We start from the raw sequence: 19,361 nt of genomic DNA, 5'->3' as shown, positions 1-19,361 counted from the left end.
AGGTCAGTAACACAGTTTTTAACTCTAATCTTCTGAGATTTGCATTTTGAAATAGAGGAGAAATCCAGGGATTCTGCATGAGAAAAATAATCCCATTACAGCTTCACTACACTGTATCAATTGAGATGAACTCTGCACCACATTTTCTGAAGGACCCACTCTGACCTCTCTATAACTAAGTCCCAGTTTCAAGAGATTTTTTGATTGTTAGTTAATGCATTAAAAATCTAGTTTTTAATGTATTAATGTATTAAAAGAACAGTTTGTGCACTTTAGTATTACCACTAATACCATTAATATCACTAAAAATCCTCTTTTCCTTTCAAATGCTCAGTAGGGTATCAAATGGTTGCTTAACCACACTACATGCAGATGGATGAGTGACTTCTACATTCTGTGACATGGAATAACAATAGTGTCCACTATAAATCAGTCAGTGACTCCTTGGTAACACAAACTCCGTCTGTGAATTGCCAATAGATCATACTTTCTCAGCATTATGGTATTGTGCAAATGTGCACTCAGGGCTGTTAGCACCACTCTGCTTTGACACACACCATGCAGGGTGCTGATGATCAACCACGTGAACACTGCCATTGCCACACATTCCTTGGAGACCTTAGGAAGACCCTTGTGTCATTCCAAGATAATGTAAGATTACAGTGTTCTATTGGGAATAGTTACAGAATTAGTAATTCTTTTAAAATTTAAGAGATAAAAAATGAGACAAATATGTTAATTTCATAAAAAAGAATGGGGACACTAATATTAAATTCAAATAATCACCTCCAGCCCTTCTTGATTTATGCACATGCACACAAAAGACCTTTGGTGCTATGGACTTTAATGAAGGCTCAGAGAGAGAAAAAAGTTATGAAATGTCAAAAAATTAACATTCACTATTGGATCCCTCTCTCTAAGAGCCCTTCACATACCTGTGATGTGGCTCAGTCTTGTCCACTGTTTACTCTCCACTCTTCCCTTATCTCTTAGCCCATTCTGTAAGAAAGAAAAACATTCTTCTATCTTACACAGTCACTCAGCTATCTCCAGTCTCTAGATTCAACTCAGAAAACCAACATCTTTTGCAGGTCCAAAGGCACATTAATAAGCTGAACTAACTCTTTTACTCCCTATGTATGTTTTCAGGAAAAAATGAAAAATACAGTGACTTCACGTACCCACGATATGACTTGTAGAAGCATCCTTAGAAATCAAGCATTGACAGATCTGTTTTTAGAATAACTAATATTACTAGTTTAAATAGATCAAATGTTTAACAACTTAAAATCCAAGTGTTACAGTTTATGGTTTTGTTCATTTAAAGCATAATGGAAGTCTGCATCACTTGGAAACAAATCCAAACAAAGCAAAAAATAAAGTATAATGTCTAGAGTCAGAGGAATTTTAAATATCAAAATTAAAATAAAACAAGTGATTTTTCTACATCGATTTTCATAAAATAACTCAGTCCTTTTCCTGTAAGTGAAATGTCAAATTGAAATAACTCTTAGTAACCTGAGGATGGAGATCTATGGACACTTCAAATTCTAAACTATGTATGACATCTTCACAGTCTACATCAAGTTTCTTACTTTGATTATATAGAAGCAAGTAACTTTATAAATAATCTTATAAGTCCTAACCCTGATAGAATTTAAAAATCATTAGTCAAGTGAGAATTAGACAAACACTTGTCTCTGTGGGTTTCTAGTGTGTCTGCATGTGCCTTATGCTTTCTGATCCAAGACATGTCCGTAGGTTTCATCTTACTTTATGAGAGAAATGAAAACAAATCTCCTAATAGAATTTCATTTCCTCTTACTCCTAAGATCAGAAAACTAAATCAATCACTTGGTGAATATATCATCTTGGGACAGGTGGTACTTCCATCATCCAATTGTGAGTTAGTCACTTTTCCACAAAAGCATAGAAGGCAAAAATAAAACTATTTTATTTAAAATATTTTTGCCTGTGGTAAATAGAAGGAAGTTTTAGAATGGGGAGATGTTCTTTAGCAAATACTATTCAAAGTGGCTGCACCAATTTGCAATATCCAAAATTACTATGTGTAAAAGCAGCTAAGTCTTATTTTTGAATTCTGAAGAACTACACATTAGTTTTATCTAATAATATTTATTATTATTACTCAATATTTATTATTATTAATATCTAATAATACTTATTATTATTAATAAATTATCTTGAGATTTAGGAAATCATAGGATGATTATCAACTAGTAATTCAGCAAGTGTTCAAAGGACTATCTAAAATGGATATTATACCAATGGTATCATAATTATCTTTACATCTTTTTTAAAAAATTTAGAAAAGCCAAATCACCTGAGTTCATCAAATTATAATATGCACTATCTTTAAAGAACTAACTACCTATCTCTTAGAATTATGTATATATTATAATTTAACAATCATATGAATCAAATCTTTAATATTTTCTAACTCTAGTGTCTATATTTAAAACTTGAGTTTTACATTTAATTTTGTAACTTGAAAGAAAGTAAACTCAAATGCATTGCTAGAAGGTATTATTGTAAATGATTTCACCAAAAAGAAATAATAACTATATGAGGAGATAGATGTACTTACTTAGATTTGAATATTATGCAATGGATATATGTATTCAAATACAGAATATCCCATAAGTAAAAATAATTTTTATATGTTGATATAAATTTTTAATGATAAAATAAAATTGCATCTGCCAAGTAATGGAATTAAAACCACAAACTTATATTAAAAGAGATTTTATAATGTCATAAATAGTAAATAAAAAGTGTATTCCCTATTATTTACTAAATTTTAGTTATTAAATTTAATACATATAATTTTTATTATAATTATTTTGTTTTTTAAAATAGTCCCATATGTTAATTACCCTTCACTTACAGATGAGGATATTAAGGCTCAGAAAGTGTAGGCCACTTTCCCACATTCATGTAGCAAGCCAAGGTGGGAAATCGAGTGACTAACTCCAGTATTTATGTTCTTAGTCATACCCCCATAATTCCCCACTAAGATTTATAGTAGTTTGAAAGATAACTGTTATGGTTTGCATTTGCATATGAGATGTGCCCCAAAGCTCCTGAGTTAATGCAGGAATGTGTACAGGTGATTGGATTGTGGGGGCCCCCCAGCCCCCACTGAGGGTGTTCCCTGGAGGGATTTATCTTCCCCTTTTCCTCTCTTTGCTTCCTGGCTGCATGAACAGAGTACAGCTCCTCCACCACTCCCTTGCACCAAATGTTCTGCTTCATTTTGGGCCCAAAGAAATGGAGTCAGCCAACCATGGACTAAACCACGGCTCTAGAACCATGAGCCAAAATAAACTGTCCATCTTCTAAGCTGTTCTCAGGTCTCTTGATCACAGTATTGAAATGCTGACTAACAAAGTAACACTTTCTGAATATTTATTTGTATCAGCCAGAAGTTCAAGTCCCCAGTAATTTTATGTCACCAAAAAGATACATGCATTGAAAAACTATCCTCGATTCCAGATATATTCTTCAACATCTTTTTCTGAAATTTAATTTCGTTATACAATTAATGCCAAAGAAATCTTTCCCTTTTCAGGCACATTACTTCTTGAGCATGTGAGAACTTATTCAGTATAAGAGGCATCTATCCATCTAATGATTGCCTTAATAGCACATGTGGTTATATTTTAGCTAAAATTTGCATTACTAACTATGAAGTAAAAAATTATCTGAATATTTCATTTTTATTAAAATGCAGCATTGAGGCAAACACTACCTGTTTCCTCACCTATAAAAATGCTATAGGACAGTCATTCGAAAGTCATAAAAATGAATGGTCTAGAGGCAGAAGAGTAATGGGTTCATAACAGGTACCCCATAAATGTTTGCTGTCTGGAACAATTCTAATCAGGAAGAAGAGGAGTTGAATGCAGAAGAATACAAAAAAAAAAAAAAAAAAAAAACAGTTAAGGGATAATTTATGAAAGATTAAAAAGTATATTTCAACAAAAGACTTAACTGCTTAATTTTTTGTGTGGCAATCACCAAGGACTTCATGGTCCCTAGATGATCCTTGGAAATGGTTGACCCTTGAATAATGAAGATAAAGGGGCAAGGGGTGCTGACCCTCCCCCCCCACCCATGTAATCAAAAATCAGTATATCACCTTCTCCTTTTTTAAAAAAATTTATTTAAGAGATTTGTTAACAGGTGCATACAATTTGTTGATGGTGGTGGACAAGTCGTGAATTTTTATTACAATTTAAAAGTGAAGTTCTTAGAAATATCCACTTGAGATACAAAACAAATTTAAAATCTTTAAAGCTACACTGATAAAAATAAAATGGACAAAATAAACCATGTTATTTGTTATTTTTAAAAAGCCATCTTGAGTAAAATAATGAGACTTCCATGCTGCATAGACAATGCAAATAATTCTAGTTACCTGGTCAATGGGCAAAACTAAGATCCTCAGCTCTAATCTTTTTTTCTTTTTTTTTTTTTTTTTTTTTTTTTTTGCTGAAATTTCATACATATTTATTCCTGCTGCATAGCTGGATGATGATAAAGATTATAAATGGTCATTTGCTCAGCCCCACTCGGCTCATCCTTCAGTCTGGAACAATTCTCAGCTGGTGGATCAGCTGTTTTGTCACTATGTCATCTTGTGGTTTAGTGTCTTCCAGTCTCTGTAACTGAAGTTGCAGCAGTACCCACATTCAGGAGGCTGCTAATCTCAGGTCTCATCTCCTTGATGTTTCTTGTCCTCTTCATCGCCATCCTCTCTAAGCTGTGGAGGACCCCTGTGAAATCATGATACACGACCCCAGTACATATTCTGTCTCCATAGTCCACCTGGTTCTCCTGCATCCTGGTTGTCAACACCCTCTATCACTTCTTCTTGCATAGGAGGGTTGGCACACTGGGGTCAAGCCCATTGAGGGGGCTCTGCATGTGGTAAGGTGGGAGTATGAGCATGTGGTAGAGCCAGTGTAGTTCCAAAAAACACTGTTGAATGTCTCAAAGGAGAACTCTCCAATTCCTCCTTCTTTTCTCCAGTCTTCTGATCATTCTGCTGGCAATTTCTTGGAGAACCTTATCACAGTAGACAGTGTCTATAATGGGTACATTAGGCTGTGTATTCACTGCCAAACTGAAACCACCAGAGCAGTAACATTGTGACCCCAGCACTCTTTTCTCCTTCAACAGCATCAAAGTCCAGTCTCCAACTCTTCCACTGGGAAAGTATTCCTGCAGTTACTTTTTATGGCAATCCTGTGCACAAATGCATCTCCTTAAGTAGACTACATTTGTGTCTTAGCATTGAATCATTTTAGTTTCCAAAACCTGCCTTGCAATTATTCTCTCACCCTTGCCAGCAGGCTCTGCCCTGTAGGGCTGCCCTGGTGTATTGTCCTGTAGGATTACTGTCCCTGGTGTCTGGCTTGGTGCCAGGCTTGGTGTCCACAGTGCCAACAGGAGGGGCATTGGGCAGGTATGGGTCCCAGCCATGCTGCACCTGGTGCTCCAGCTGCAAGAGCTCTGAGTGATAACTAGTCCAGTGGCCTCTGCAGAGCCTCTCAGGGCACACAAAGGCCCACTCTCTGTTTCCAGTCCAATTGCAATATTAATTTGTGACACCTAAAACACCAACACAGAGCCCACTGCGACCGTAAGCCTTATTTACAAGCAGTCAAATATCATGTAATTTGTTACACATATTATACAGGGTGAACAGTACATGAGAAACAGTAAATATATCACTTTTTGTCACAAAAAAAAAAATTATGTCATGGTTTGGATGTGAGGTGTCCCCCAAAAGCTCACATGTGAGACAATGCAAGAAGGTTCAGAGGAGAAATAATTGGGTTGTGAGAGTATTAACCTAATCAGTGAATTAAGCCCTGATGGGGTTAACTGAGTGGTAACTGGAGGCAGGTAGGGTGTGACTGAAGGGAGTGGATTATTGGGGGCGTGGCTATGGGGTATATATTTTGTATCTGGAGAATGGAGTCCCTCTCTCTCTCTCTCTTCCTGATCACCATGTTAACTGCTTCCCTCTGCCACACTTTTCCACCTTGATGTTCCAGCCTCACCATAATCCCCATGGAATGGAGCCTACCTTCTATGGACTAAGACCTCTGAAACTGTGAGCCCTAAATAAACTTTTCCTCCTCTATAATTCTGCTGCTCAGATCATTTAGTTACAGCAGTGAAAAAGCTGACTAGAACAGGTTATTTAGTGGAAAGACAAGCTGCTCATCAGATAATTAGTGTTGGTTTTAAGCAGATACTTCAAACACTTGATCTCACCCAAATAGCAACAGAAGGTGGCTCCAAAATTATTACAGCAGTACAGTATGTACCACAGTTTATTTCATGCAATTATAATTTAACACTGCCTCTTTAGATCTGTTTTTATTTCTTTCTACTCCAAATGCCATTTATGGTCTATATGTGTGCATAACTTTTGATGAGGGTTAACTTTTTTAGTTGTAGATGGACATAATACCTTTATTTATTTTTTTATGTGGTGCCAAGGATCAAACCAGTGCCTCACACTTGCTAGGCAAACACTCTACCTCTAAGCTACAATTCCAGCCCCAAGTGTTAATTTTTATAGCATATATTTTTAGATTTTATGAGAGTAAATGATGCAATAAACTATTATCCATATATACATATATATAATGCATTATTTTTTTTTTTTTTTGGTACTGGGGATTAAACTCAGGGGCACTTTACCACTGAGCCATATCCCCAGCCCTATTTTGTATTTTATTTAGAGATACGGTCTCACCAAGTTGCTTAGCACCTCACCATTGCTGAGGCTAGCTTTGAATTCACAATCCTCCTGTCTCAGCCTCCTGAGCCACTGGGATTACAGGTGTGCGCCACCATGCCTGGCCTATAATGCATTCTTGACATACATTTGTCAATATTTCTAGTGCAATTGGTCTACCAGTTTTATCAAATTGTCACAAAACTAAAAAAAAGGAAAAAAAAGATACATATAGGTGGGTCCACATAATTCAAACTACTGTTGTTCAAAGGTGAACTATAAAGCTGTTCCATATTGTCACTGAAATACACAAAAATGGTATTTTAAACTCTTGTGGTTTAAAGCACAATTTATAATTTCTTTTCCGAAAGATGTCCCCTACTCCTTTTTCTCAAAGAGCATGGTATCTACGCCATCCCACAAACCCCTTGCTCACTACAATGGGTTCAATAGTTCCCCCCACACCCCATGAAAAATTATTCATGACCATCTTAAAATATGACTTCACTAGGAAATAGAGGCTTTGCAGATGTACTGAGTCAAATTAAGATGAGGCCATACTAGATTGTGAGTGTGTTCAAAATCCAATGATTGCTATCCTTATAAGAGAAGACAAACAGGCACAAGAAAGAAGGTCTCTTAAAGAGAGAGACTGTAATGAAGCAGCTACCAGCTGAGGATTGCCCAGGATTGCCAGGAGCCACCAGAAGCTAAGAAGAGGCAAAGGAGTCTCTCCTAGAAACTGCAGAAGAAGCACACCTTAGTTTCAGACTTTTCACTTCCACAACTGTAAGAGAACAAATTCCTGTTGTTTGAAGACACAAAATTTGTGGTATTTTGTTATAGCAGCCCTAGAAAACTAATACATCATCTCTGAATACTCACTTCCTTGGTATCCTAAATGCTCTTCTATCTCAGCAGAATCATCCAACTCCTGTCAGGGTAGACCTCTGACTCCTTCTGGTCTCATTAGTCATCTCTCTTCTCAACGACGAAAGCCTACATCCATTCCTTCTAATTTAGCTTTGCGCTGTGAATTTTTCAAAGGCAGAGTCATAGCTGATATATTTCTAGACCAAATGGTGTCCCATACTTTTATTGATGCTTATAAAGGCTCTAAGCATCAGAGCACAAGCTCTGGATCAGATTTTGGCTCTGCCAACATCTCTGTAATGTCGAACAACCTCTCATGTAAACTTTCTGTGCCTTACTTGCCCCATGAAACCAGCAGCAGTCCTTATGCTATAAAATTTTCCAAGGAATTGAGCAAGTTAATACTGTAAAGCACTTAGAGCAGTCCCTACCATACAGTGATTAAATAATTCTAGATGCTATCTTTCTATTGACATTGTTACTATTTTCTCAGGAAAGTATATATTCGAATACACCTATTAGAGACTGAGCACAAACACATGAATAGAAAAAAGCTACAAATGAACAAACTAAGTAAAAACATAATACTCAAGGGTTTTACTCTCTGAAAACACAAACTTTTTTTCTATAATAATCAGCAGAGACTTTGTTTTTGGATAAATCATCTAAACATTTTTTTTTTCCTAAGAATAACCATGCCCTTCTCCAAAGTTATTATCCAAAATTCTGGATATCTTCATATGGTTTGTTTACGCCAGAACCCCTTCTCTCCATTCAAGAATTTCCTTCCCTGCAATATTGCCCTCTCCTCTCCCCAGCCAACTCCTGGCCCTTTTTTAGATCTAAACTCCCACCTTTGGCATGATTACTCTTCCAATGTCGAAAGCCCACCCTAATCCTTTCATGCTGTGAAGACTTCCATATCATAACACTCATCCCAGCACATGAATACCGATAATCTATGATTTTGCATGTGTATTATCTTGTCACAAGAATGAAAGTTCAGGTGAAGAATCCTTACCTCACAATTCGGCAGAATATTGACTACAAAGTCTGTCTTCTGATTGCATTTCTATGGTTCAGTCCACATTTATCACACAATTATAAGACTTTTAATACAGACAGAATGTCTTATACTAATACAGTCATTTAATAAACTCTGTGTGTGTGTGTGTGTGTGTGTGTCTGTGTGTGTTGCTTGAGATTTGACCCAAGGCCCTGAATATGCTAGGCAAGCAAGTAAACCTTACTTTTAAAGTAAGGGGATAATTTACTTCTTATACCTGGCCCAAATAAAAATTTTGTCTTATAATTTATATATTTTGCTATATATATAATTTTATGAGTTATGTTTACAACAAAGTGACTCAAAAAACAGCTGTGAGAAAACGCCTTCAAAGGAAAGTTTCAGAGAAATGAGATCATTTAGGCTGAAGAAAAGAAGTCAGATGAATGAAATAACTGAAGTTACATTTCACAACAACTGCATTTAAGTTTCTGCAGAAAACAGCCAGGTAAGAGATTAAAATTTTATGAAGATATAAATTTATATAACATAAAATCAAAAAAGGAAGAGAGAATAATTTCCCTCTTTTAGAACTACTGAAGAGTTGGATTCGCTAGCTGAACAGATAGTTTGCAGCTCTGCCTAAAAGTCTAGATTTGGGAAATAGAGTCTATTCTATAAGTCCTGAAATCAGCTTGAAATAAACATACATTAAACACATTTGGTTTAAAGAAAACTATCATCTGTAATTTTATTCCTGCTGTTTTTCCTCAGAGAGTGATGATTATAATCAATTCTTTAACCTTTTTAATTACAGGAAAATGGGCAGCTTAATTACACATCATGGGATAGCATGCAGTCAGAAAGCAGCTGCAGGGGTTGGGATTCAGGTAATAAAGACATTGTGAAAAGAAATACTCATCAGACAAAATAAACAGGCTGCAAGAAAAAGCAACCGGACAAGTAGAGAGAGGAAACATCTATGTTAACTTCAGAGGGCAAATGGGGAGAAAATATTGGCCATCTGCAGAGAGCAGGAAGGTGTGGAATGGCCAACTCGGAGGGAGCGAATGTGATGGTGGCATGGCGCTTGACCACACACGGTGCGGAGGGTCCACGCAGGCGTGAACTGATGAGGCTCATCGGGCACTGTTTGGTACTTTCCTTGAGTCGCATTCAGCTGCTCAATGGAAGGCACAAGATCAGAGGGTCAGATTTAACCAGAATTTGGTTTTGATCTGACAGGTAACACAGACAGAGCAAGGGATAAATAGCCCATGTGTGGCAGAAGTGCTCCTTAGATAAATGTATCCTAAATTCAATTCATTGACATTTGTATTTATGTGTATTTATTGGCTTACACCAATTCTCAACACAGATAGATGATAGATAGATAATAGAAATGTAGAAAGAAAGAGAAAAAGTACACAAGTTCAACAAGAAATAAAGTGTTCTCTTTTTACATGAAGTAGAAATTTGAAGATGAAGAAAAGAACAAAATTCAACTGAATGGCAGAAGTATTGCTTTGTGGAGAAAATCAGAAAAATAATTAAGTTCCTGATCCAGGAACACACATGTGAGAAGGCAAAGTGATTTGTCATCTAGTTTAGTATGAGCAGAAAGCTAGAGCACAAAGTGGACTTGATAATTTACAAAACCCTTGAGCATATCAACAGTCTTTATACAAAGAGTGAAATGGCGGTTTGCAACAATCTCAAGTAGATCTTAACACCAAAATGACATTATTTTCCCCTAGGGTTACATGTTTCACATTTATACAATTCTGTTTACCCACAAAATGAAGGTTATTCAACCAGAAGCTATGTAAGTTCAATTTCAGTTCTAACATCCTGAAAGTTTTTCTAGGGGGGAAAAAAAAAAAAGAAAAACCCACAGGAAATTAACCTTTGACCCCTCATTCCCAACCTAAAAGCGACAAAGTGAATATAACCCAACTTGAGTTTATTGCTACATCCTTAACCATTCCCTGTTCCCACTGGGATATATGCCTTAATGGATAAAGGGCAACTCTCCAGCTGCCCCCATAAGCTTGTTTAAAGTGATTAGCACTGTGAAAAGGCCATCAGGAGGCAATCTCATCGAGAGTGGCTTTCCAAGAGATGGGGATCTTCAAAAGAAGTCACATAGCCATGTGACAGGACTCTGCTGCTCCTAACCATTCATTTCTGCATTGTAAGTACACTTTCCAAGCCTTAAGTAATTAAATGAATATGAACACTATGTTCTCAAAGGTTAACTTACAGTACAGACATAAATGTTATATCATTGGCTCTTTGTTTATCTTGGAATTTTAACATCACTTCTTGAAAATATAAACATGCGTAGTTTCCATTACTAATTAACAAAGAAGTTGATTAAAAGGCATGTTCTTCATCTACTAGATACAGCATCTGGGAGAAGGATTTAAGAATTAAGATAGTTTCCAGGTGAAATGAAACAGACCCTTTAAGGAAAGGAATCTTACACAGCTATAATATTTACAACACTTTTATCAAGACACTAAAACAGAAGCAGATGCTTCTCCATAATTCTAAAATATTAGTTACACATGGTATAATGCATTACAGAAAACATAATAATAATAGATGAGCATAGAAGGACAGAGCAGTTTTCTCTCGGAGTTGGATACAGAACAGATCTCAAATATTTTCTAACTTAAACTTAATACAGCTGGGACAATCCTAGATGTGATGCAAAATAAATTTCACACTAGGGAGATAGGAGAAAGTATCTCTTTGTGTGTGTGCAAATATCAGAGTTGGGGTATGCTATACATATATATCCTTGTTTTTAATAAGTATGAATTATTAAAGCATCCATAATGTATTTCTACTTAACGTTTCCTGTTGATATGCTTATACTACTTGTACTTAAATACCTACTCCAAATCTGTTTGTGGGTTCATGCTACAGTACAGTCTTACAGCTCTGACTCGACTGAGTAAGACCAGACTCCATATTCTCAGATTTTGACTCCACTGCTTATTATCCTTACAACACAAATTGAGAAATGCTTCTAAGCCAGTCACTGTGTGAAACACAGGGATACAAAGACAAAGCTCTGTCTTGTGTAAGTCAGAAGAGTACACATGAGGGGGCAAGGTCACCTCTCACCAAATTCCCTCCCTACAGGAAATTGGGACCAGAAGTGAACTTGAGAATTCACAGAAATCTAGGACATGCCAATAATCTTTCCACAAATTGTGAAATGGAAATACATAAAACCAGTTTTCCAGTGGAGAAAGCCATACGCAGGAAAAAGCACACAATAATGTGATAAGAATCTTGCTGCAGGTCTATATAAGACACCATGATGGAAGAGATAAAGCAACTAAGGGCTTCTGGAACTGGATACAACTTTGTCAAGAAGGAAGTAATATTCCAAGTCTCTAGAAGGACGAGAAAGGAGAAATACACCTTGGAGAAAGGGCACAGACACCATAAGTGAAAGCATGACTTGAAAGAGCATGATATAGTCTACTTCATAAAACTTCCCAAAGCTATAACTTGCCAATCTTAGGGGGGGAAATAGATTGAAGTGTACCTACTACTTGTGTTAGTCAGATTTTTCTCACTGAAGCACCTGAAAAAAATGACTTAGATGAGAAATGATTTGTTTTGGCTAACACTTTCAAATGTTTCATCCATGATCAGCCAACTCCATTGTGCTTTGGGCCTGAGTGAGGCAGAACAACATGGTGGAAGAGCATAGGGGAGAAAAGCTGCTCAGCTCACGGCAGTCAGCAAACAGAGAAAGGAACCAGGTATGAGAAATACCCTTTCAGTGTACATTCTCAGTGACCTACTGCCTTCCACCAGGTCCCACCACCTATGCTTTCTACAGCCTCCCAGTAGTCCATTCAGCCATCAGTGATCTAATTGACAGATGAGGTCAGGGCCCTCATGAGTCACTCACTTCCCAAAAGCTTCACCTTTGAATATTGCTGTAGTAGGGACCAAGTCTTCAACACATGAATCTCTAGAGGACACTTCATATACAAACCATAACACCATTTTTAATACATATCAAATATTGTGCAGAATTTATAAAGAAAGCATAAGGTAACTCCATGATGTTGCTTCATTCTTGCAAAAGCATGCAAAGCTCAGCCTCTGTATGATTAAATTTTGTTCTGAAATTAAAGCAAACTTCTTTTTTCCCCAAAACATAAATATCTTTGTTCTCTGATTTGAAAAGCAAGAGTTGCTTAGTGTAAAAACAATTCAAGAGACATAGAAAAAAATAAAGAAGAAAATTGAATCCAACTTCCTAAAAACAAACATTGTTTACATATGGGTATACCGTATTTTAATCTTTGTGCGTGCATGTAATTGTGTGTAGCCTCAAGTTGTAGATTTGGGGTAATCTATGTATCTATGCCTGGTAGTGTCAGCCAATGCCTCTTTATCCTGTCAGATCCCAATAACATTAGCTCAAACCCTAAATCCATACCCTATGGATGAACTTCCAAGTTTCCAGTTGTTTCCCTCAGCTCCTCACCCTAACTCCAGACTCTAAACTTTATACATTTTCTTCATCTGATATTTTTTTCTACAAAAAAGTCTGCATTACACAAAATATCTGGAAGCGTAATAGACTTTACTAAAGATTTACTGGAAAGATAGAAGCAGATTCTTTTTGGTTTTGTTTTATTTTTGTTTGTGTTTATCTCAGCAACACCAACATTTAAATCGAAACCTTACCCATTCATGTTCCCAAAGGTCCTTTGGGAAACCCCCTACTAGGGAATTTGCACTGGCCTTGAATTTTAAGCAATCCCTTTCACACAATATTTAACTGGACCTCTGTCTTTTGACTCCCTTCACTCTCCTCTGCTCCCACTATGCAGAGCAGATGGAATAGGTCTTTTGATTCTTTAGTTCGCTCCATTCATGTCTCCAGGTTTTCAACATCAACCTAAGTGTTTTCACAAAGACAGTTCTTTCCAAACAGGAAAACTAGTACAACTTATTGTGAGTCAATTTAATATGTAGATAGGTTTAGCATCATCTCCTGTTGTAATTACAGAACAATGTCATTTTAATGGCTATATGGTATTCTACATATTGACTCAACCAACCATTTTATGGCTACTTACTTTTACCAATAGCTTCATTGAAATATTGGTGATATATATATACATATATATATATACACACACACATATATATACATATATATGTATATATGTATATACAACTGCTCAATGTATTTGTTAAATGGTGAAACTTTAATAATAGCAAAGATCTTAAATATTAACCACTAATTTTATTCAAGTGAAACAGAACTATTTCTTTTCAGAAATTGATCTCCTAAAAATTTCACCAATATCAATCACTGTTTAATCTGTGTTTGAATTTCTTGGGATTTCCAAGGTTTTAGATGCAAATGTATCTTACTGTTTTTTTTTTTTCAAAAACAATATTTTCAGGAAAAATCTTGGCATTTTTATTAAATGACCTATATTAGTCAAGTTCTTCAGAGAAACAGAACCTATAAGAGGTGTATATGTGTCTGTATATATTTATATATGAGCATATATGTATGTATGTATGTATGTGTGTGTGTATATATTATATATTATACATACACATGCAAGGAGAAAGAGAGAGAGAGACAGAGACAGAGACAGAGACAAAGCGACAGAAATGATAAGAATTGGCTGGCACATTTATAGAGGTGGGCAAGTCCCAAGATCTGCAAGTGAATTGGCAAGTTGGAGACTCAGGAGAACCACAGTTTAGTTCCAGTTTTTGTCCAAAGGCCTGAGAAATCAGGAGAGCCAATGATATAATTCCAGTCTAAAACCTGCAGACTGGAGACCCAAAAAGAGAAGATGACTGAATCCAAAGGAATGAAAAATGCTGATGTGCCAGTTAGTTTGAAGGCCCTCCAACAAGAATTCTCATTTTCTGGGGTAATGTCAGCTTTTTTTTTTTTTTTTTTTTTTTTTTTTTTTTCAGGTCTTCAACTGATTGAAAAAGGCTCCTTTATATTAGGGAGGGCAATCTTTATCACTCAGTCTACTGATTTAAATGTTAAATCAAAACCAACCTCACAGACACACCCAGAATAGTTTAACTAAATGTGGGGGTACTTTGTGGCCTCATCAAGTTGGCACATAAAATTAACCATCATATAACCCAGTAATGAACTACTCATCATGTCCACAATACAAGATAAAACTACTCCATGCTTTTGCTAATTGTATTTGAAGAACAAAACAAGGTTTTCAGTGTTTCCTTTCTGACCAGAGCAGAAAATTCTTCCAAATTCCTTCCTGTTACAAGGATAATTGAGCCATCTTTCCACAGCTATTTGTATGACTATTGATCACATTAATTGTACTAAATTATAATTTTATACCCTGTCTTCCTCCCTAACTTAACCCACAATACCTGATTTATCTTGGTTTTCTCATGGTCTGCATATCATAGTTGCTCAATAATGTTTGGTGAATAATTGAATATAACCACGTATAAAAACAAAATCTCAGGGCCAATAAGTGACAATCCAAGCCTGGTACAGAACTCGTCTCTTAAGTCATTTAACTACCATAGAGGATCCTAACTTCTTCAGAAGTCATTAAAAATCTCATTTCCATTCCCCTTTATTCATTTTCATTGTTTAAGAATTCCCACTTTTCAAATTTCTCCTAAACACAGAGTACAAACCTAGACTAGGCAGAGTTCATCATAATAAATACTGATTGCATGTTTCTTTAATTCTAATATGAAAACATCAGAAAAAAACTAAGGTTTGAACAATTAAGTCTATTTCTTTCTTTTTTCACATTTTAGATATCAGTTGAATCTGACATCAGATTGTACTAGCCAGTCCCCAAATTATTTCTGATTTTAAAACATGTTTATTGCATAGATATTTTGAAAAAAAAAAATGAAGTCTGCAATTTGTATACAGCAAATATCTCGAGTCCATTAAAAACTGTTAGTGCAATTATGATTTTCCTGTTACTGTGCCCTGAGAGTCCAAAGAAACATCCCCTTGCCAATTATTCATAATTAAATACAGGATCCACAACAATCTCAAATTCAACATGGCTAGAATTAAATCGATTCCTCGCCTCCTCCCCCAGTATTTTTTACTTTTCCCTATGTTCCTATTTCCATGAAATGTGCCATACCACTCACATTTGATAAGAGGAAGCTGAAAATTGCCCTGGATGCCACTCTCACCAATAAGCGTTAATTACGCTACTTGAGGAGTCTAAATATGTCCTCTCTTACTCTGATCTGACTTACTTTCTTAAGTCAGGTCTGCATTTTCTTTTGCCTGTGTTTTAACACCATACACCTGGCCTCCCTATTCTAATACTTATGCATGTTTCCCATCCCGTTCCAAATTCATCATCATTGCCATGACCAAGACAATGCTTTTGAAAAACTCAAAAACAAACAAAAAATAAACATACAGTCAGATAATGCAATTGTTTTACATTTTTAAGTATTCTTAATTTTCTAAAGGATGCAGTCTAAGTTTCTTAGCATAGGGAGAAACTCCCTCATGACTTTGCCCCTGTAACATCTTCTGTCTCAATACTCATTAGTATCCATTCCTATTCTCAGTCTATTGTTATAGGGAAATATGTGCCAAAGGAGCAACTCCTTTATAATTCCAGGCTCCTATGTAATCAGTCGATCCTTTTCTTAAGCAAAAACAAAAATGTGCACGTAGTAAAAAAAAATGCTTTGCTAACTGTGTTGAACCCATTTTCTGTTGCAATAACAAAATACCTGAAGTTGAGTACTTATAAAGAAAAGAGGTTTATTTATCCCACAGTTTTGGAGGCTGAAAGTACAAGTTCGTGTGGCCCCATTTTTTTGGTGTCTGGTAAGGAACTCTGTCACAACATGGTGGTGGCAGGATTGCATGAGGAAGAAGAGAATACATGGTGGAACAAAAGGCAGAGGGATCGAGAAGTCAGCCTTATTCTTTTGTAACAACTCACTCTCATGGGAACTAACTCATGGCCTGAGACCATCATTAATCCATTGTATGAGTATCATCCCCAAAAACAATTGAAATAATTCCCATGAGATCCCACCTCCTAAAGATTGTACCTCCTCCTAACACCACCACACTGGGGACTGAACTTTCAACATGTGAACCCATGGGAGCCTCATCCACACCAAAGTGCCAACCAAGAAACTTTCATTTTCTGTTGAAGATAGGCTTAATAATATTTAGGTTTGATATTACTCATTTCTCAGCCTACTCATGTATAATGTTTCTTTCCTAAAATTGTTTCTAAAGTTGAAAAGTGAAGCTACCTACCCCTCTTGTATTCTCTTGAGTTTGATAAAAATATTCACTTGGGCTTTGCCTTCCCAAAATTCTTGAATTAATGTTCTTTTCTGTGTGTAGTATTTCAGTTCTCTTGAGGTTTATTGCAGCCAGATGTGGTGGCACACGCCTGCAAACCCAGTGGCTCAAGAAGCTGAGACAGGAGGATCAAGAGTTCAAAGCCAATCTCAGCAAAATCGAGGTGCTAAGCAACTTAGTGAGACCCTGTCTCTAAATAAAATACAAAATAGGGCCAAGGATGTGGCTCAGTGGCCAAATGTCCCTAAGTTCATTCCCTGGACCGAAAAAGGGGGGGGAAAAAAAAAGTTTATTACCCCAGAACTAAACTATGAAAAAAGATCTCCCTTAAGGCTCTCTCAGAGTAGTTTCTTGGGACTATTTCATCTTGTTAATAAAAATAAGTTAATTTCCACATAATAATGACAAGATGAGTTCTACTAAAATACTCCTTCAAAATGTGTCAGTCCATAATTAGTGCTGACATCTAGAAATTTTTATAAAAAGATGACAGAGTATTTTATGTGTATTAAATACAATAAAAATGAAGATTTCTATTCAAGTTTTCTAGTAATTCATTTGCATTGTATTTTATAAAACCATCAGCCCAAGACAGAACAGACATATGGACATATAGTTTTGTTTTTTTTTTTTTTAAAAAAAGAAAGATCTAAGGTTTTCAAGATGGCAGAATAGATGAGATCACTTTCCTGGCTGCTCTCTGGCATGAAACCAAGAAAACAGACAGGCAGCTTCTCCACAAGGAGCAGAACCCAAGGGAGAATGCTGGGGGACAGTCTTACAGCATGGACCAGGAATTACCCGGCCCTGAAAGGTGCTGATTTTAAAATTCCAGACCAATTGACATTCAGCAACGAGCCTGGCACCCACCCAAGCCTAAGCCCTGCCTCCAGGAGCTCCACCTAAGCAGTCCAGAGAGTGGAGCATCACACTCCAGACAACTCCACTCACACTGCTGAGAATCTCTGAACTCCAACAGAAAGAATACTTTAACTTTTCATCAAGTTTTTTTCTTTTTTCTTTCTTCCTTTTGTTTTATTTTTTTCTGTGTTTAATTGTGACTTTAATGGTACATGGATATTTATACATATTCATATTTGTTTTTTTTTCTCTCATCTCTAGCATTTTTGAAGTCAGTTATTTTTCATGGATTAGTTTTTTGAGGACTAGGATATTTGATTAGTATATTTTAGTTTTTTTTTGTATTCCTTCATTTTTATTTTTAATGTTTTAAAATTTTTACTTTATATGTATTTTTCCCTTACCTGTTTCCTTTGACTCTCTTTCTCTCTTTTATTTCACTAAAAACCAATTTCTGTTATTCTCTCTTTAATTTTTTATGTCTATCTTCTCTCCTCTTCCGTCATAATCATCATGTCCTATGCCATTTCTGTTCTCTCCCTGTCCACCATTTGAAATTGTAAACCCTTTTGCAAATTTGCAGTTTTTATTGTAGGCAATAAAGGTCATATCATTTCTGTTTATTGTGATTGATAATTAACACTGTAGATCTCATACTGAGAACTATTTGGTTTGATGCTGTATATTGTTTGGTGGTTGTTATTACTTGTCTCCCCCTAAACAGTGAGGTACCAGAAACCTTCAGGGACACTATAGTCCACAGGGTAGAAACTCTACTTCTTCAGATCCATACTATTACATAAGTAGACACACAAACAGCATGAAAAAGCAAGAAAACAAATTGCCCAAACCAAGATGCTCCTATAACAGAATCTATCAACACCAGGCTGGAAGAAATGTCAGGGAAAGAGTTTAGAATGTACATAGTTAAACAGATTTCTGAAATAAATGACAGTATAAAGAGTGAAATCAGAGAGAAAATACAGTAAGTGAAAAATCACTTCAATAAAAAGACAGAGATTCTGAAAATCAAGCAGAAATTCACAAAATGAAGGAATCAATAAACAAAATTAAAAATTAAATTCAAAGCACAACCGTCAGACTAGATCACTGGGAAGACAAAGTTTCAGGAAATTAATACAAAATATATAATCTTGAAAACAAATTTGACCATGGAGAAAAGATGTTAAGAGACCATAAACAGAACTTACAAGAAATATGGAATAACCTGAAAAGACCAAATTTAAGAATTAGTAGGAAAGATTAAGGCTCGGAGATACAAACAAAAGGAAGGCATAACATTTTCAATGAAATAATGTCAGAAAATTTCCTGAACCTAAAGAATGAAATGGAAAATCAAAAAAAGAGTCTTATTGGACCCCAAATATACAAAATTACAACAGACCCACACCAAAGCGCATTATTATGAAAATGTCTAACATACAGAGTAAGGATAGGATTTTAAAGGTTTCCAGAGA

Source organism: Sciurus vulgaris (assembly GCF_902686455.1).
Source record: "Sciurus vulgaris genome assembly, chromosome: 10".
Taxonomy (NCBI): domain Eukaryota; kingdom Metazoa; phylum Chordata; class Mammalia; order Rodentia; family Sciuridae; genus Sciurus; species Sciurus vulgaris.
The sequence above is the reverse complement of the archived record's forward strand: the minus strand, read 5'-3'. Positions refer to the sequence as shown.